Source organism: Giraffa tippelskirchi, chromosome 7 (assembly GCF_054371585.1).
Source record: "Giraffa tippelskirchi isolate mGirTip1 chromosome 7, T2T-mGirTip1v1.2.pri, whole genome shotgun sequence".
Classification (NCBI taxonomy): domain Eukaryota; kingdom Metazoa; phylum Chordata; class Mammalia; order Artiodactyla; family Giraffidae; genus Giraffa; species Giraffa tippelskirchi.
Genome location: NC_137281.1, coordinates 149,556,101 through 149,571,526, shown reverse-complemented (window position 1 = coordinate 149,571,526; position 15,426 = coordinate 149,556,101). Strand labels below are relative to the sequence as shown.

General features: G+C 46.3%; 1 protein-coding gene across 2 annotated transcripts in view; it reads right to left on the bottom strand.

The window, feature by feature from the left end:
* Positions 1–15,426, bottom strand: part of NRXN3 (neurexin 3) — a 1,799,700-nt gene that overhangs the window by 1,374,590 nt on the left and 409,684 nt on the right. Inside the window, exon 1 of one of the 2 annotated variants that reach the window (XM_081510570.1) lies at positions 1,441–1,497. The exons of the other annotated variant lie outside the window; for it this stretch is intronic. The gene's annotated coding sequence lies outside the window, so the exon portion shown is untranslated. Of the gene's footprint in view, positions 1–1,440; positions 1,498–15,426 lie in introns of those variants that run through there. 2 annotated transcript variants of the gene reach the window in all.

The following is a 15,426-nucleotide window of genomic DNA, read 5'->3' as shown; positions in this document are numbered from 1 at the left end:
ACACGGAGGAATGAAGACCCCCCTGACTCTCTCTGCCAGGGCTCTGTAAGATGGAAGACTGGCCAGGTGCTGCTGGAGGACTGCCTGGCCACCCAGAGTTGCATAATGGACTTCAATTTAGTACTAGAACCTAGAACCAGAATTAACCTGACAGAATTCCCTGTATTTCCTAGCTGAGCTTCACAGTGAACCATAAAAAGCTCTAAAGCTTGAAAAAATAAAAATATAAACTACAAATGGTTAGAAAGGCTCCAAGAAAAATCATGCCGCCTGGTACAGCGTCCAGTCTGTGCCAGGAATTCTACATATGGTAGGTAACGCTAACAAACACTGTTACGACTAAATGTTTGTAGCCCTCCAAAATTCCCATTTTTGAAATCCCAAACCACAACATGATAAAAGCAGGAGGTGGGGCCCTTGGAAGGTAGTGAAGTCATGGGGTTAGTGCCTTCATAAGAAACACAAGAGGAGTTGATTTTTCTCTCAGCCATGTGAGGATACCTAATCTGCAAGCACCTTGATGTGGGACTTTCAGACTGCAGACACATGAGAAACAACTGTCACTGTCTAAGTCACCGAGTGTAAAGTGCTCTAATACAGTCTGGGTGAACTAAGACTACGCCCACTGTCAGAGGAGGAGCTGGAGTCTGGACCCCAGTCCTCCAGCCCAGTGCTATCCAAAGTGTGGTCCCTGGACATCAGCATCTCCAGAGAAACTGTTAGAATTACAAGGTCACAGACTCCCCCTCAGATCGGCTGAATCAGAATCTCAGAGGGAGGGGAGAAGCAACCTATAGTTTAACAAGCTGTGCCTGTGTTTCTGACTTCCACTAAAGCATGAGACCCACACCTCCACAGCAGTGTTTGCAGAAGTGCGGTGTGATTTCCCTTGAGGGTATGACACATTTGCCACATGGATGAACTTTTTAAAAATGTAACTGTGATGTATCCATTTTAATATGGATTGGTTAAAAAAAAAAAAAAAAAAAACAGCTCACACATTAAACCCACGATTTCACAGACATACTGCTTAAGGAGATGTCAAATCTCCTTAAGGCAAACAGGAGCATCAGTATAAAGAAACCAATACAGTTGCAGAAAGTTACAGTAAGATCAGTGAACCTGATAAATAAATTACTAAAGTCTAGGATACACTTCATAGCTCCAGTCCCAGCTGTAAACTAGCGCTGAGAACAGGACCCACTATCCTTTCTAAAATCTCTTCTACGTGATGCCCAAACTTAACTCTGGAACATTTGTCCACGGCTTTCACCCCAAATTAAAATTAAGACAGGGGAGTTCGTGGTTCTCTCTCATCTGGTAGGGTAAGAGCCTAGAAACCCTGAAAGACACAGGGAGCAGGAATGACTCTACAAAAGTTGTCAGGGGCTCAGAATTGGGAAGCTGCAGGAAACAAAGTCTGCCATCTGCCCCGCTTACCGGTCCCAGTCTCAGCGGCCACCCGTCTCTGGGCACTGTTGGCAAAAGGACCTGCAGGCTGGCAAGGTTAAAACACGAAGGGGCAGTCAGAGCTGACATCATCATTTTTTCTCTACTATGACTAATAATGCTTACTCACTGTTATTATTATTCATAATAAAGCCATTTAAACCCCACTCAATAAGAGGTTTAACAAGCCCATTAAGAACAGGAAAGCTATTTCCTGCCTGGCACTGTTTACGCACATCACTAGGAGACACTCGCTGGCAGGGGAGCCCCATTAACTCTAACCAGGAGTCTTGGCAGGAGCTCATGGAAGGAAAAATAAATCCCTCAAGTAGAATTACTGTGTGGTCAGTGAGGTCATAGCTCCTGTCTGGCAGGGCTGTACTCTACTTGGAAGTTCCAAAGAGGGAGCAGGCTCCCTCTATAGTTATGCTGCAGACAGGAATCCTCCCGTCTGTATACCTTCTGAAGCCAGCTGGCCACAGCCTGACAGCAAAGCCCACTCTGGGGACAGCCTGAGAAATGACAAAGGCCATTCATCACCACCTCTCCCGTGCACGCTTTCCCCACTATGGATCGCATTTTCTACTTCCATCCAGTTCTTCCTACTCTTTTTCTGCTTCTTCAACACTCAGAACCCCTACTCTCTGAGGGATCCTTTTGAGCCAAGAAGCCACCTCTAGACCCACCCTTCTGCAGCCCCCTGAAGACTACTTTCCTCCGTCACCTTCCTTGAAGAAAGGATTGGGTCCAGCTAATTGAGCAGACAAAGTGACTGATGGTGTTCCCATAGTGGGAAACCCAAGATCACAAGGTCTGACTCAAGAAGAAGCCAGGAGTCACCATCCCCAGGGATGCACCTCTCGAACAGAGAACTCGAAGGACCCAAAGCAATGAATCCCTGAGAGTTGTATCCCACAGCCCAGTGCCCAGCTGGGACTCCTCAGGAAATATTTTGGCGCAAGGAGGTTTCTGACTGGTTCTTCCCTCCCCTCAAGGCTAATCACACAGTAACCACAGAGCGGACTTGGTCGGCCTGGAGACTGGTCCACCTGGTCCAGCTCCGCACTTCCCACCCCAGCGATGCTTTCTCCCCAGCAGAGGGCAGCAGCTGTCAGAGGCTGGAGCGACTGGTGCGCAGCCATCTCAGAAGCAGGTCCGGTAAAAACGGGAGGAAACAGAAGCAGGGGAGGAGGCGGGCTGGGGGCGGAGAGTAGCACAGAGCGCCAGCCACCCCATCACTCCGCTGTCCGCTCGCACTGCTGGCGGAGTCTGGTTTTCCAGCCAGTGCTCCTCACAGCCCATTGCTTTCTGGCGAGTCTGTCTCACCCTGACTGGCTGGTTTGGAAGACTCCGGGTTATTAATCCGGCCAGCTAGCACCAGCACGCTTAAACCTCTCAGCTTTCCCTTACTCAGCTGCTGATGCCACATGGAAAACATGAAGAAAAAGGAGAGGAGAAAAAAAAAAAAGCCCAACTATGTTGCAGTCAGAGGTGGTTCTGCTTCCACAGCAGATATTTTCTACATTGGATTCCTTTCATGGCAGCGACACTTACATGAAGATGGGATCTAGGACGGCAGGCTCCCGGCATCTAAAGTCACTGTCCGTCCTTGGTCCTTATGAGGCTGCCCCCAGAGCCAGCAGCCATGTGAGATCTGGCAGGGGCATCTGGCTTTCAAAGCATCCTTTTGGAGGAACCATGCTGAGCACACACTCCCAGGGTTACTTTGGAGAGATAAGTATGATTAGGAAGTTAAATGCAACAGATAAGCCAAGAAACTTTGCCAACAAAGGTCCTTTGCCTTTGTTACTTTGCCAACAAAGGTCCATCTAGTCAAAGCTATGGTTTTTCCAGTAGTCATGTATGGATGTGAGAGTTGGACTATAAAGAAAGCTGAGTGCTGAAGAATTGATGCTTTCGAACTGTGGTGTTGGAGAAGACTCTTGAGAGTCCCTTGGACTGCAAGGAGATCCAACCAGTCCATCCTAAGGGAAATCAGTCCTGAATATTCATTGGAAGGACTCATGTTGAAGCTGAAACTCCAATACTTTGGCCACCTGATGCGAAGAACTGACTCATTTGAAAAGACCCTGATGCTGCGAAAAATTGAAGGCAGGAGGAGAAGGGGACGACAGAGGATGAGGTGGTTGGATGGCATCACTGAGTCAATGAACATGAGTTTGAGTAAACTCCAGGAGTTGGTGATGGACAGGGAAGCCTGGCATGCTGCAGTCCGCAGGGTCACAAAGAGTCAGACATGACTGAGCGACTGAACTGAACTGAAGCCAAGAAACTGAAAAGTCTTCATAGAGGCAGAACTTTCAGTGAATGGAGCAAAATCACAGTGTTCTGAAATGTGTAAAGGGTAGTATCTGCTGAAATCCAAAGTGTTCAAGGCACATTCATGTCAAATGTCTGCCACACACTCAGCCTCCCAGATTATCTGGTCTACCTGTGGCTGCTAAACTTTTACAAGTAACTCCTGGACTACAATCCTTTTTCTAGCTTTTATCTATCTGTAAATCAGTGTTCAGGCCCTATGGAGTAACAAATTCCTCAGTCAGTCTACTATTGTGCAAGGAGACCTGATGCATAGCTACCTACAGAATAAGCCCCCAGTAAATATTAGCTGAAAGTTAGAAGACCTCAGACACTACAAAAACTCTTCACCTAAACAGTTAGCTTCAGGGATTGAACTGAGACAAGAGCATTTACCTCTGAGAAATTCAAGTAGTAAACCTATATGTATAGGGGAAATATTCAAATGAAAGGCCTTGTTTTAGGCACGTTTATGATTTCCAAACTGAATAGACTGGCATCAAAAGGCAGGCTTCTTAGAATCTTGGCTTTCATTTACTCCTTGATTTGTCCATTTAGGGGCTTCCCTAGCAGCTCAGCTGGTAAAGAATCCACTAATAATGAAGGAAACCCCAGTTCAATTCCTGGGTCAGGAAGATCCCCTGGAGAAGGGATAGGCTACCCACTGCAGTATTCTTGGGGCTTCCCTGGTGGCTCAGCTGGTAAAGAATCCCCCTGCAGTGCAGGAGACCTGGGTTCGATCCCTGGGTTGGGAAGATCCCCTGGAGAAGGGAAAGGCTGCCCACTCCAGTATTCTGGCCTGGAGAGTTCCATGGACTGTATAGTCCATGGGGTCGCAAAGAGTCGGACACGACTGAACAACTTTCACTTTCACTTTGTCCATTTAGTCAAAGAATATTAACCAAACACCTTCCTTTTAATTTTTTAAAAAATCTTTTGGCCACACTGAGTGGCATGTGGGATCTTAGCTCTCCAACCAGAGATCAAACCGGAGCCCCCTGCATTGGCAACACATAGTCTTAACTGCTGGACTGCCAGGAAGTCCCCTGAACACCTTCTACGTACAAGGAACCATCCTGGACTCTGAAGGGATACAAAATAAGCACAGGGTAAATTTATCCCTGGGTTTCCCAGATGGCTCAGTGGTAAAGAACCTGCCTGCCTATGCAGGAGATGTGGGTTTGAGCCCTGTGTTATGAAGATTTCCTGGAGAAGGAAATGGCAACTGACTCCAGTATTCTTCCCTGGGAGATCCCATGGACAGAGGAGCCTGGTGGGCTACAATCCATGTGGTCTCAAAAAGTCTGATATGACTTAGCCATTAAACAAAAACAAACTTATCCCTGCCTGTCCTGCCTGCTGCCTGCTAAGTCGTTTCAGTCAGGTCTGACTCTTTGCAACCCTATGGATTGTAGCCTGCCAGGCTCTTCAGTCCATGGGATTCTCCAGGCAAGAATACTAGAGTGGGTTGCCATTTCCTCCTTCAGGGGCTCTTCCCAACCCAGGGATCGAACCTGCATCTCTTACGGCTCCTGTATCGCAAGCAGATTCTTTACTGCGGAGCTACTGGGAAACCCCATCCCTGCCTGTAAGGCACTTATAATTGAATTGGGTAGACCACATATGGACATTCAAAAGAGCATAAAGTAGTACATGCCAAGTACCAAATGAGCAGTGAGAATAAAGAGCACTTTAAAGTTTTGGAAGAGAGGGGTGGGAAGCCCCAAATGCTAAGGGAGGTCAGAGAAGGCCTAATGGAAGAAGTCAACCTACTTTGTAGTCAACCTTCTCATAAGTGTGGGCAGGAATCAGATGTACGAGAAGAGATCTAGTGGAAGGATTCCCAAAGTTGGGGAGAACAATGACTAAGAACCCCCCATTACCACCACTTGCCAAGCACCATGTTAGGCCTGTAGGAGGTCTGGATGCAGGAATGTGCAAAACCTACCACAGGGGCAATGAAAACAGCAACCCAGCGTGCTGAAGAATTGATGCTTTTGAACTGTGGTGTTGGAGAAGACTCTTGAAAGTCCCTTGGACTGCAAGGAGATTCAACCACTCCATCCTAAAGGAGATGAGTCCTGAATGTTCATTGGAAGGACTGATGCTGAAGCCGAAACTCCAATACTTTGGCCACCTGATGTGAAGAGCTAAATCATTTGAAAAGACTCTGATGCTCGGAAAGATTGAAGGCAGGAGGAGAAGGGGATGACAGAGGACGAGATGGTTGGATGGCATGACTGATTCAATGGGCATGAGTTTTAGTAAGCTCCAGGAGTTGGTGATGGACAGGGAGGCCTGGCATGCTGCAGTCCATGGGGTCACAAACAGTCGGACATGACTGAACGACTGAACTGAACGGAAGAGGTGGGCTGAGAAATGCAGACCAGATTGAAGGCTCTTCAATACCAGGTCAAGGAACTGACACTGGATTCTAAGCAGCAGAAACAAACAATGCGTAAGTTTCCCAACTATTTGCCTCCTGGAGGTGGGGTTGATAGTGTTCCATTGAGAGTTGAAAATGCCCCTAAACAAGGAGTAGGTAATAGTGCCTAGTAAATTACTAGAGAAACAGGATTCTAATTTTCTGCAAACGTTCCTCAAAACAAGGAAGGAACAGGTAGTGGGTGAAGCAGATGCCCAGCTATCTCTTGAAACAAGGGCTTCAAGGAGACATTTGTGAACCTCCCATGAAGACAAGGTGGGAGGCTGCTCTTCCAGAGCCAAACTTCACACTGAGGCAGGCATGGGAGGAGAGGAGCAAAAGAGGGAGACCAAAGATGTTCAGTTAGCCAGTTACAAGCATCAAACCCAGAATTCACCTCTTCTCTCCATTATTATTGTGTTTTATTGTTACTATAAGAGAAAAACTGCTATTCACAGGCCTCCCCCACCTCTGCCCTAAGTATTTAAGATGCTGCTTAACAGTAAATATCACCTCCAGCATATTTGTCCTGGAAGGAAAGAGTATGATTTGGAATACCTAATTGAAATGTGCTACAAGAGATAAGGCAGCTGCAGAGACTGACATTTAAAGGTAGGAGACACCATGGAAGACGTGAAATATTACTATTGCTGCCTCAGAGGCAAAAGCCACTTTCATGGGATGGAAACATCCTCCAGCTCTGTCCCCCATCCTGGATCTCCCAGGGCCCTGCTCCCTAGATCCCCTGCTACAGGATTCTAAACCATCTCTGCTCTGCTTCTAGAACCCCACCCTGCTGCCACTGGAAATGCTGAGGGGCAGATTTAAAAAGAAAACCATTCTAGTTCCCTTTTGCTCTTACACAGCCATCCCCAAATCCTAGGGCTTGTTTCCTGATAAGGCTTGTTTCCTGATACATGCAGATGGATAGGCTGGACCAAAAAAAAAAAAAAAAAAGGAAAGGAAAAGATCTGTCAGGACATCTCAATAGGTCTCATTAAAACTCTGCTTTATGCCACTGTGCAAGAAGCACAGTAAGAGACTAAAGGTTATCTGAGCTTAATGGCCAGCAAGCCCTGTCCACTGCTAATTGGATATCGTTACTTCTCAAAAGATGAATCTAGACAAGGGCTAATTCACCACTCATTCGCTTCACCTAAGACCCCAAATAAGACAGTTTGCCAACCAACAGTCAGACCCAGTGCAATTCCTATTAACCAAATTTTCATCAAAGCTGCTTCCAATATGTCTCTACACACCTAAGTAGCTAGTCTCCAAGGATGGGCTCCCAGTGAACCATGACTTACAGAATTTAAGTCTTTGTATATTCCTCTTGCCTTGAATATAGCTTGTCTTGGGGCTTGCTTTTGATCAACAGGACAAAGTGAGGTCATAAGAAGTCTTAGAAGTAGTTTCCATCTGGCTTTATGAGAAGGTGTGTTCTTAGCCCCCGCCCCCCCCCCCCCCCCCCCCCCGCAGAACGCTGCCACCCTTCGAGAAGCCTAGATCACCTGGAGAGGTCACGGTCACGTGTAAGTTCTCTCCAGCTGAGTTCTCTCATCAACGGCTAGCCACGTATGTGAATAAATACTTTTGAAGTTGCAGCTGACCAAGACACCAGAAGACAGCATCCCTGGTTCATATCACAGAGCAGAAAAAAACCCTCAAGGGATCACAGTCAAGCCACAGGTCTGTGATACAGAATAGAAAGTCTGCTGTTTTAATCCACCAAGTTTTAGAGCAGTTTGTTTCGTCACAATAATTGGAACAGAAATGATTTAAGAGTAGGGTGCTGCTAAAACAAATATCTAAAACATTTAGCATTAGCCTTGGAACCAGGCAAAAAGCAGAGAGTGAAGGGCTTGCAGAAGTGTGGAAGGAAATCTGTTCCTAGAGGCTGGAGGCAACAGGACAAGCATTATGAAGTGGCAGAGTTTAGCCAAACTGTCACCTGCAGTAACATGAAAATTGAAAAACTACTCTCTGAACCGGTGGAACTGGCTAAGGAACTTTCCAGGCAGATTATCAAAAGTACTAACTAGTTTCTTTTATTTCTTATTGACAAAGTACATACAGAAATGAGCTAAGGAAGGAACTGTTAAAATTTCAAACAGAATTTAGTGGAAATATAGAGGACTCAGGACTTAAAAGTGTTTGAAAATAGAAGAATTTTTCATCCCCAGTCTTTCCAACCAGCAAATGTTTCTAAAAATAGAGATAGGCTCATAGTATAGATTAAATTCAGGACCTTTCTGTAAAATGTAGCCTTAAGATTACATTTTGATCAAAGGTACAACCTAAGACATTTTGTTTACACCTAAGGAAGAGTAAGGTGATGTCTTACAGAATCTCTTAACTAGAAAAATGACTTCTTAGAACCATAAGGTTCTATCTTCTAACACTCTTCAGACAAAATGACTTTTAAGAGCCTTAAGAGTTTGCCTCTGATAACAAATTCTATTCTGGTTATTTATTGCTTCATAAGAAACTAGATCAAAATGTAATGGCTTAAAACAACGTAGCATTTCTCATGGCTCTATGAGTTGGCTCGGTTCAGCTGGGTGATTTAATTTTGAGCTCTCCCATGAGGCTGCAAGTCGTTGCAGCTGGAGCTGGTGTTGGATGAAGCCTCAACTAAGCAGGCATTCAAGGCTTCCTCACTCACACACCTGGTGTCGCCTTGGCCTCTCTCTTTCTCCAGGTTACATTTCCTTCTCCAAGGCCTCTCCGCCAAACTTGAGCTTCTCTTGGCAGTCACACTTCTTTGCTGGCTTCCAAGTCAGAAAGTAGAAGCTACCAGGCCAGGAAATGGCTACTCCCAGCACTGCAGCAGCATTAAACCACCACGTGCTACTGATCAAAGCCATGACATGGTCTTTCCAGATTCAAGAAGATGGAGAGAGAGGTTCTACCTCTTGAAATCAATGAGACAGTATCAAAGATACATCACAGAGGAGTGTATGGGGCAGGAAATATCACTGTAAACATCTTTGAAAAACTACAATCTACCACAACCTTCTACTTTGAAAAGGGAAAAACCTCATACCCCTCCTTGAGTTAGAAAAACATATATGATGCTTATAATCAGCCCAAGGTATAATATGATGGTCAGAAAGACTAACAAAAATGTTAACTGCCAAAATACAAATCCAAAACAAGGAAAACCACAGTCTTCTGACTTCTGCACTGATGAAATCACGTATGGAAGGAAGAATATATTCATGGCTAAGGACTAAGTTTAGAAAGGGCCAGCAAAAAAAAACTGAGGCATGTTCTGGGGAGAGTGATTAGGGTTGTCAAGAACTGAAAATTGTATCATTCTAGAAGTGAATGTTGTAAAAGCAACACTACTCTGCTCGAAGATTCATGGACAGGATCTCATCTGAGCTTCTCACATCTTACCTTCTGTGTCCCCTAGGAGATTCACATCATACATAGATGTACGGTTTGAACTCACTGGCCTAGGTCCCCTCTAAGATACTTATATTCTAAGTCTCTGGTTCTCTTCTCTGCAAAGGAATGGATTTGATCCTTACTGCATAACATTTTCCGGCATCTAACAAAGCTGTTCCCGTTTTCCCACGGTGGGGAACATTAAAAATATTCTCTATGATTTCCAGTCCTTTTTTCTCTCTGGGAAGGCAGATTTACACTTCTCCAGCACCTTGTCATTAAGCAGGGTCATGTGACCTGCTTTGGCCAATGGAAGCGATGAAAGCATTCAAGACCCAGTGCACATATTTCTTGTTCTCTTCCTCTTCTAAAGGCTCCTGTGGAATGGCCCCATCAAAAAGAAAAGGAGCTTCTCAATCCATGATGAACAGAGCCCCACTGTTACCAGTGTTCACCATGTAATATGAATGAGAAGTAAACCCAGGCTCTTTTGAGATATCAAGATCTGGGGGCTAGTTTGTTACTGCAGCAGGATGGAGTCTATACTGACTAATATAATCACCATCATGGGGAAAAGCATCATCCTGAAAGCGTAACTGTGAAACGTGTTTAATACTTTAGGGACTCGGCTCTCTAACAGAAGTGCTGAAATCTAAATGCAACTATATTTTAGAGTAGTTTCTGAAGTGATTGGAGAAGGCAATGGCACCCCACTCCAGTACTCTTGCCTGGGAAACCCCGTGGACAGAGGAGCCTGGTAGGCTGCAGCCTAGCCCATGGGGTTGCGAAGAGTCGGACACGACTGAGCGACTTCACTTTCACTTTTCACTTTCATGCACTGGAGAAGGAAACGGCAACCCACTCCAGTATTCTTGCCTGGAGAATCCCAGGGACGGAGGAGCCTGGTGGGCTGCCGTCTATGGGGTCGCACAGAGTCGGACACGACTGACGCGATTTAGCAGCAGCAGCAGCTGAAGTGATTAGATGCAATTGGCAAGAATCACTAGTTACCCCTGAAAGTCAAAAGCTGGAAGGAGCTTTCTCCAGGAGTTTACCCAGCACTCTCCTTTCCCCCAGAATTCCAGCATAAGGGTCTCCACACTCACCTGCACTCCAAGAGCTTATGTACAATGAGAGGTTCAAGGTGAAGAAGACAAACTCTACACCGGAGCCTAGACTTCAGCTGCTGAATGATTCAACAGAAGTGGCCACACTGACCCAGCCTGCTCTTAATAACTCCCATAGCATGTACTGCCCAGAGGCCTCTGGGCTTGTGAAGGGTCAGCATCTTAGAAAAGCCAGTGAGTACTCAACCCTGAGGGAGAGGTTACACTGTCTATATCTTCGCCGAGAGTTTAATTAGAAAATGCTGCTGTTTGTTAAATAAACACTCATGCATTATGAAACACATCATCCACTCTACACAGCAAGGTTGGGACCTGAGTCCCTGATTGGCCAAAAAGATTTTCCATCTCTGAGAACTTCTCTCCTCAAGCCCAGCCAGAAGTTCACCAGAAAGGGCAATGAGTCAACAGCCCGGCCTATTGTTCAGCTGTCAATTTAGGGGAAAATACCCTGGAGGAGCCGTAGTCTGGCTTTACCAGAGCAGTTTCAGAGATGAGGTACCTCTGGTTCAGGTATGGGGGAAAACAGTTCACGAAAGGAAAGACAGGCTGAATCACCACATTAGGACAGAAAAAGATTACCTGTAGCCTTTTAGCCTAGCTCCACCCTGCCGTTTCCCAGCCAAAGGCCTCTTATTGGCAGGCAGTACTTTCAGAAACATAGATAATTCATTTCCAAAAACCAGTTCCTGAGGGTCTTGCCCTGAACCATTGCACGACATGTGAAAGTGAGGAAGAAAGTTCACAGCCCATAAGGTGGTCACAAATAGCTACTGCAGGAAGCAATGCAATGTTCCCCTTACAAGAAACACATAAACCAGTTGCTGGGGGCGGGGGGGGGGGGCGGTGAGGAGGGGGTGTTTGAGCAAAGGCTTGGGCTCCCCTGCTCCTTAGTCAAGCCACACCCCACCTAGGGTCTCCAAGCTGCCTCCGTGCCCTGCTCAAGTCCTTCAAACTTGTAGAAGGCTTTTACTTACGCAGTATCATCTATGTCAAACAGCGGTGATTACAAAAGCAGATAATGTACTACCCGGACAAGCCCATCCACTGGCTCGGGTACCACATTCTGGGGGTGAAAACCTGTGATGCCCAGAGGGGTAACAAAGCACTGGGACGGGCAGAAGGCTAACCTGCGGGTTCGCCGCAAGCCGCCCTCTCCCGGCACATGGGCGCCCCTAGCTGGCCGGCAAGATCTGGACCCTGATGGACAAGGCCTTAGGGAAGCGGGCTGTGGGGCTGGGGTGAGCACGAACCTCGGCAGGAGCCTCAGGACCTCCAGCTCCTCCCAAGGGGGAGGCCCACCTGCGTGGGCATCTTTGGGAGCCTTCACGTGGCGCCCCGGCTCCACCCTCTTCAGCTTCCCCCGCTGCATCTGAGGCGGCCCTTCTTATGCCCCCTGAGCACCAAGTACCCAGAAGGCAGGCCTTCAGCATCGCTCTGGGAACCCCAGCCAGACGGAAGGTCCCCGATACACTGGGGACCGCTGGGGCCCTGGGGGCCCTCCAACTTGGCTCCTTCTACAGACCCATGTCAGGCCCCATTAGAAGCATCGCGCCTCTACGTCCACAGACTCCCCCGGGGGGGGTCATTGTGAGCGAGATCTTTCTGGAAAGGCCGACTATGCAGAGGCCTTCTGAGGGTGCCCTTGGATGCCCCATAAGTCCGAGAGATCAGCCATGTCATGGCTGATGCTCCCGGAGGGTCAGGCATGGCTGCCCCTACCCTGGCCGACATGGTGCCCTGAGGCTTGGGGTGCCCGCTGGCCTGAGACCCCAGGAGCTCCTGCTGCCACCCACCTCCCCACTGGCCCTGATACCCACCCCAGCCACTGGAACCTGGGCCCCCAGCTGCCTGGAGCCAGCTGTTCCAGAGGAGATTTTTCTTGAGTACCTGCTGCCTCCACTGCCAACACTGAAAATCATCTATCACTTTCTGTGCTGTGTTTTTTTTATTCTTGGATACAATTGAATTTTTCACGTTAAGTCCACATGTACCTCTATAAGAGCCAATAAAAGGTTAATGAAGAAGAAAAGTGAAAGTCATTGAGTCCTGGCTGACTCTTTGCAACTCCATACAGTCCAAGGAGTTCTCCAGGCCAAATAACTGGAGTGGGTAGCTTTTCCCCTTCTCCTGGGGATCTTCCCAACCCAGGAATCATACCGGGGTTTCTTGCATTGCAGGCAGATTCTTTATCAACTGAGCTATCAGGGAAGCCCTCAGACTGCAAGGAGATCTAACCAGTCCATCCTAAAGGAAATCAGTTCTGAATATTCATTGGAAGGACTGATGGTGAAACTGAAACTCCAATACTTTGGCCACCTGATGCAAAGAACTGACTCCTTAGAAAAGACCCTGATGCTGGGAAAGATTGAAGCAGGAAGAGAAGAGGATGACAGAGGATGAGATGGTTGAATGGCATCACCAACTCAATGGACATGAGTTTGAATAAGTTCCAGGATTTGGTGATGGACAGGAAAGCCTGGTGTGCTGCAGTCCATGAGGTCACAAACAGTCGGACATGACTGAGCGACTGAACTGAAGAAGAAAACAAAAAGATGGATAATGCCAACTATTGTCAAGGATGTGGCAGTGTGGAACTTTTCCTTAGGCATAGCTGGTGGGCATTAAAGTTGGTATAGCCTTTCTGGAAAGCAATTTGGAAGCCTCATGTGTAGGTCCTCTAACCCAGCAACACCACTCCTGGGAATATAACCTCAAGAAGCTCTCACTGGGCTCCCCAGGTGGTGCTAGTGGTAAAGAATCTGCCTGCCAATGAAGGAGACATAAGAGGTGTGGATTGGATCCCTGGATAGGGAAGATCCCCTGAAGGAGGGCAAGGCAACCCATCCCAGTATTCTTGCCTGGAGAATCCCATGGACAGAGGAGCCTGGCAGGCTACAGTCCATTGCAAAGAGTCGGACACGACTGAAGCGACTTGGCACTCAGTCTCTCACTGGGCACCATGTAAGGAATTGTTGGTAAAAGCAGAGTTGGAACAGTGAGAAGACAGTGGATACATATAGGGGGGTGCTGTGCAGCTGTCGAGAAAGGAGACACTAAATGTAAAACATGGCAATGTGAGAAGATCTTAAACATATAGTTTTGAATGAAAACAAAATACATCAAATAACAAGCACATCAAGTTCACTTGACGAGCACATCAAGAGGTAGAACCAATTGCTATCAACATAAACTTAAAACATGTAACAACAAAATCACGTTACATATCTTACAGAGGCAGAGGCTTATTTAAGTGCATAGGTTCGATCCCTGGGTTGGGAAGATCCCCTGGAGAAGGGAAAGGCTACCCACTCCAGTATTCTGGCCTAGAGAATTTCATGGACTGTATAATCCACGGGGTCGCAAAGAGTAGGACATGATTGAGCGACTTTCGCTTCACTTCATACATATTTAGAAACTACACACACACACACACACACACACATATTTTAATTCTCTGCTATATCTAACAGAGAATAGAAATTCTGATTAAAGATGAAGGAGAAAAATAAATAAAACCAGGGAAGCCTTGCAGTGTTGGTGACTGTGTGTTATATACTCACCTTCTTTACCAGAGGTCAAAAGGAGAAAAAATATTTTGCTTGACTTGAGCAAAATATGAGATTTGTGTCTGAACTAAATTTATAAATTTTGTGGTGTAGTGGTTTAAGAGATCAGGCAGTGATGGCAGAGAGACCTGCTTTTGAATTAGAGCCCTATTGCTTATTAACTGTGTCTTCAAGGATTAAGAGGAGATAATGTATGTAAAGCACTTATCACAGTGCCTGCTGTAAAGCAAGCAATAAGTAAATGGTAGCTATTCATAATAGGTAATGTAATTTATCATTATTTTTTGCTATTTCCCTTCTACTTTAGTGCACATACCTTGAAACATTTTACATGGTAAGAAAATCATCATAAGCTTCTTATTGGCTTATGGTTTATACCCTCCCTACATCCAAGAGATTTGGAGGAATTATATATGATTAATCAATAAGAAAAACAGAATGACAGGGATAAAAACAGAGCAGATGTCCTCTAAAAGAAGCAGGAAAAGTAAATATCAGCAAGTACCTGCACCAAGCTGGTGACGGTACCTTGGCACAGAATTGGGCCCAAGAGCCACGGAAGCGGAGGTAGAAAGGGAACAATATGAGCTTCGTAGTCTTCATTTCACGGCAAGTAAAACTGACAAAAGCCTTTGCAGAAACATACTCTGCCTATATTCTTTATCACTTGGGTTTTCACATGAGGACTATTGGATAACATGGAACACAATGCCTGCAACAGGTCTGCCAAAGACACAAGAGAGTTCCACCTAAACTGGTGACTCATGCATTGAAGGCTAAACCATAAACTGTTCAGGAAGGGGGAAGGAGGGATGCTAAAATCCTATGCTTGGGTCTCTTGCTTTCTGAGAATCGAACTAAATCCAGGGAAAGAATGTGATGACTCTGGAAGAACAGCTGGTGAGCATGACCATTAAGACCATCCTTCTCACATAGTATAAGAGTCAAGTTCCCAGGCTCCGGAGCCAAACCACCTGGTTCAAATCCTGCTCTGCCACTTACTAGCTCTGTAATCTTGGGGAACTTACTTAGCCTCTCTGTGCCTCGGTTTTTCCATCTTTAAAATGGGGGTGACAGGTGCCTAAATCATAGCATAGCTGTGAGAGTTAAATGAGTCTTCTTAAGCCACTTTGAACAGGGCAGGGCA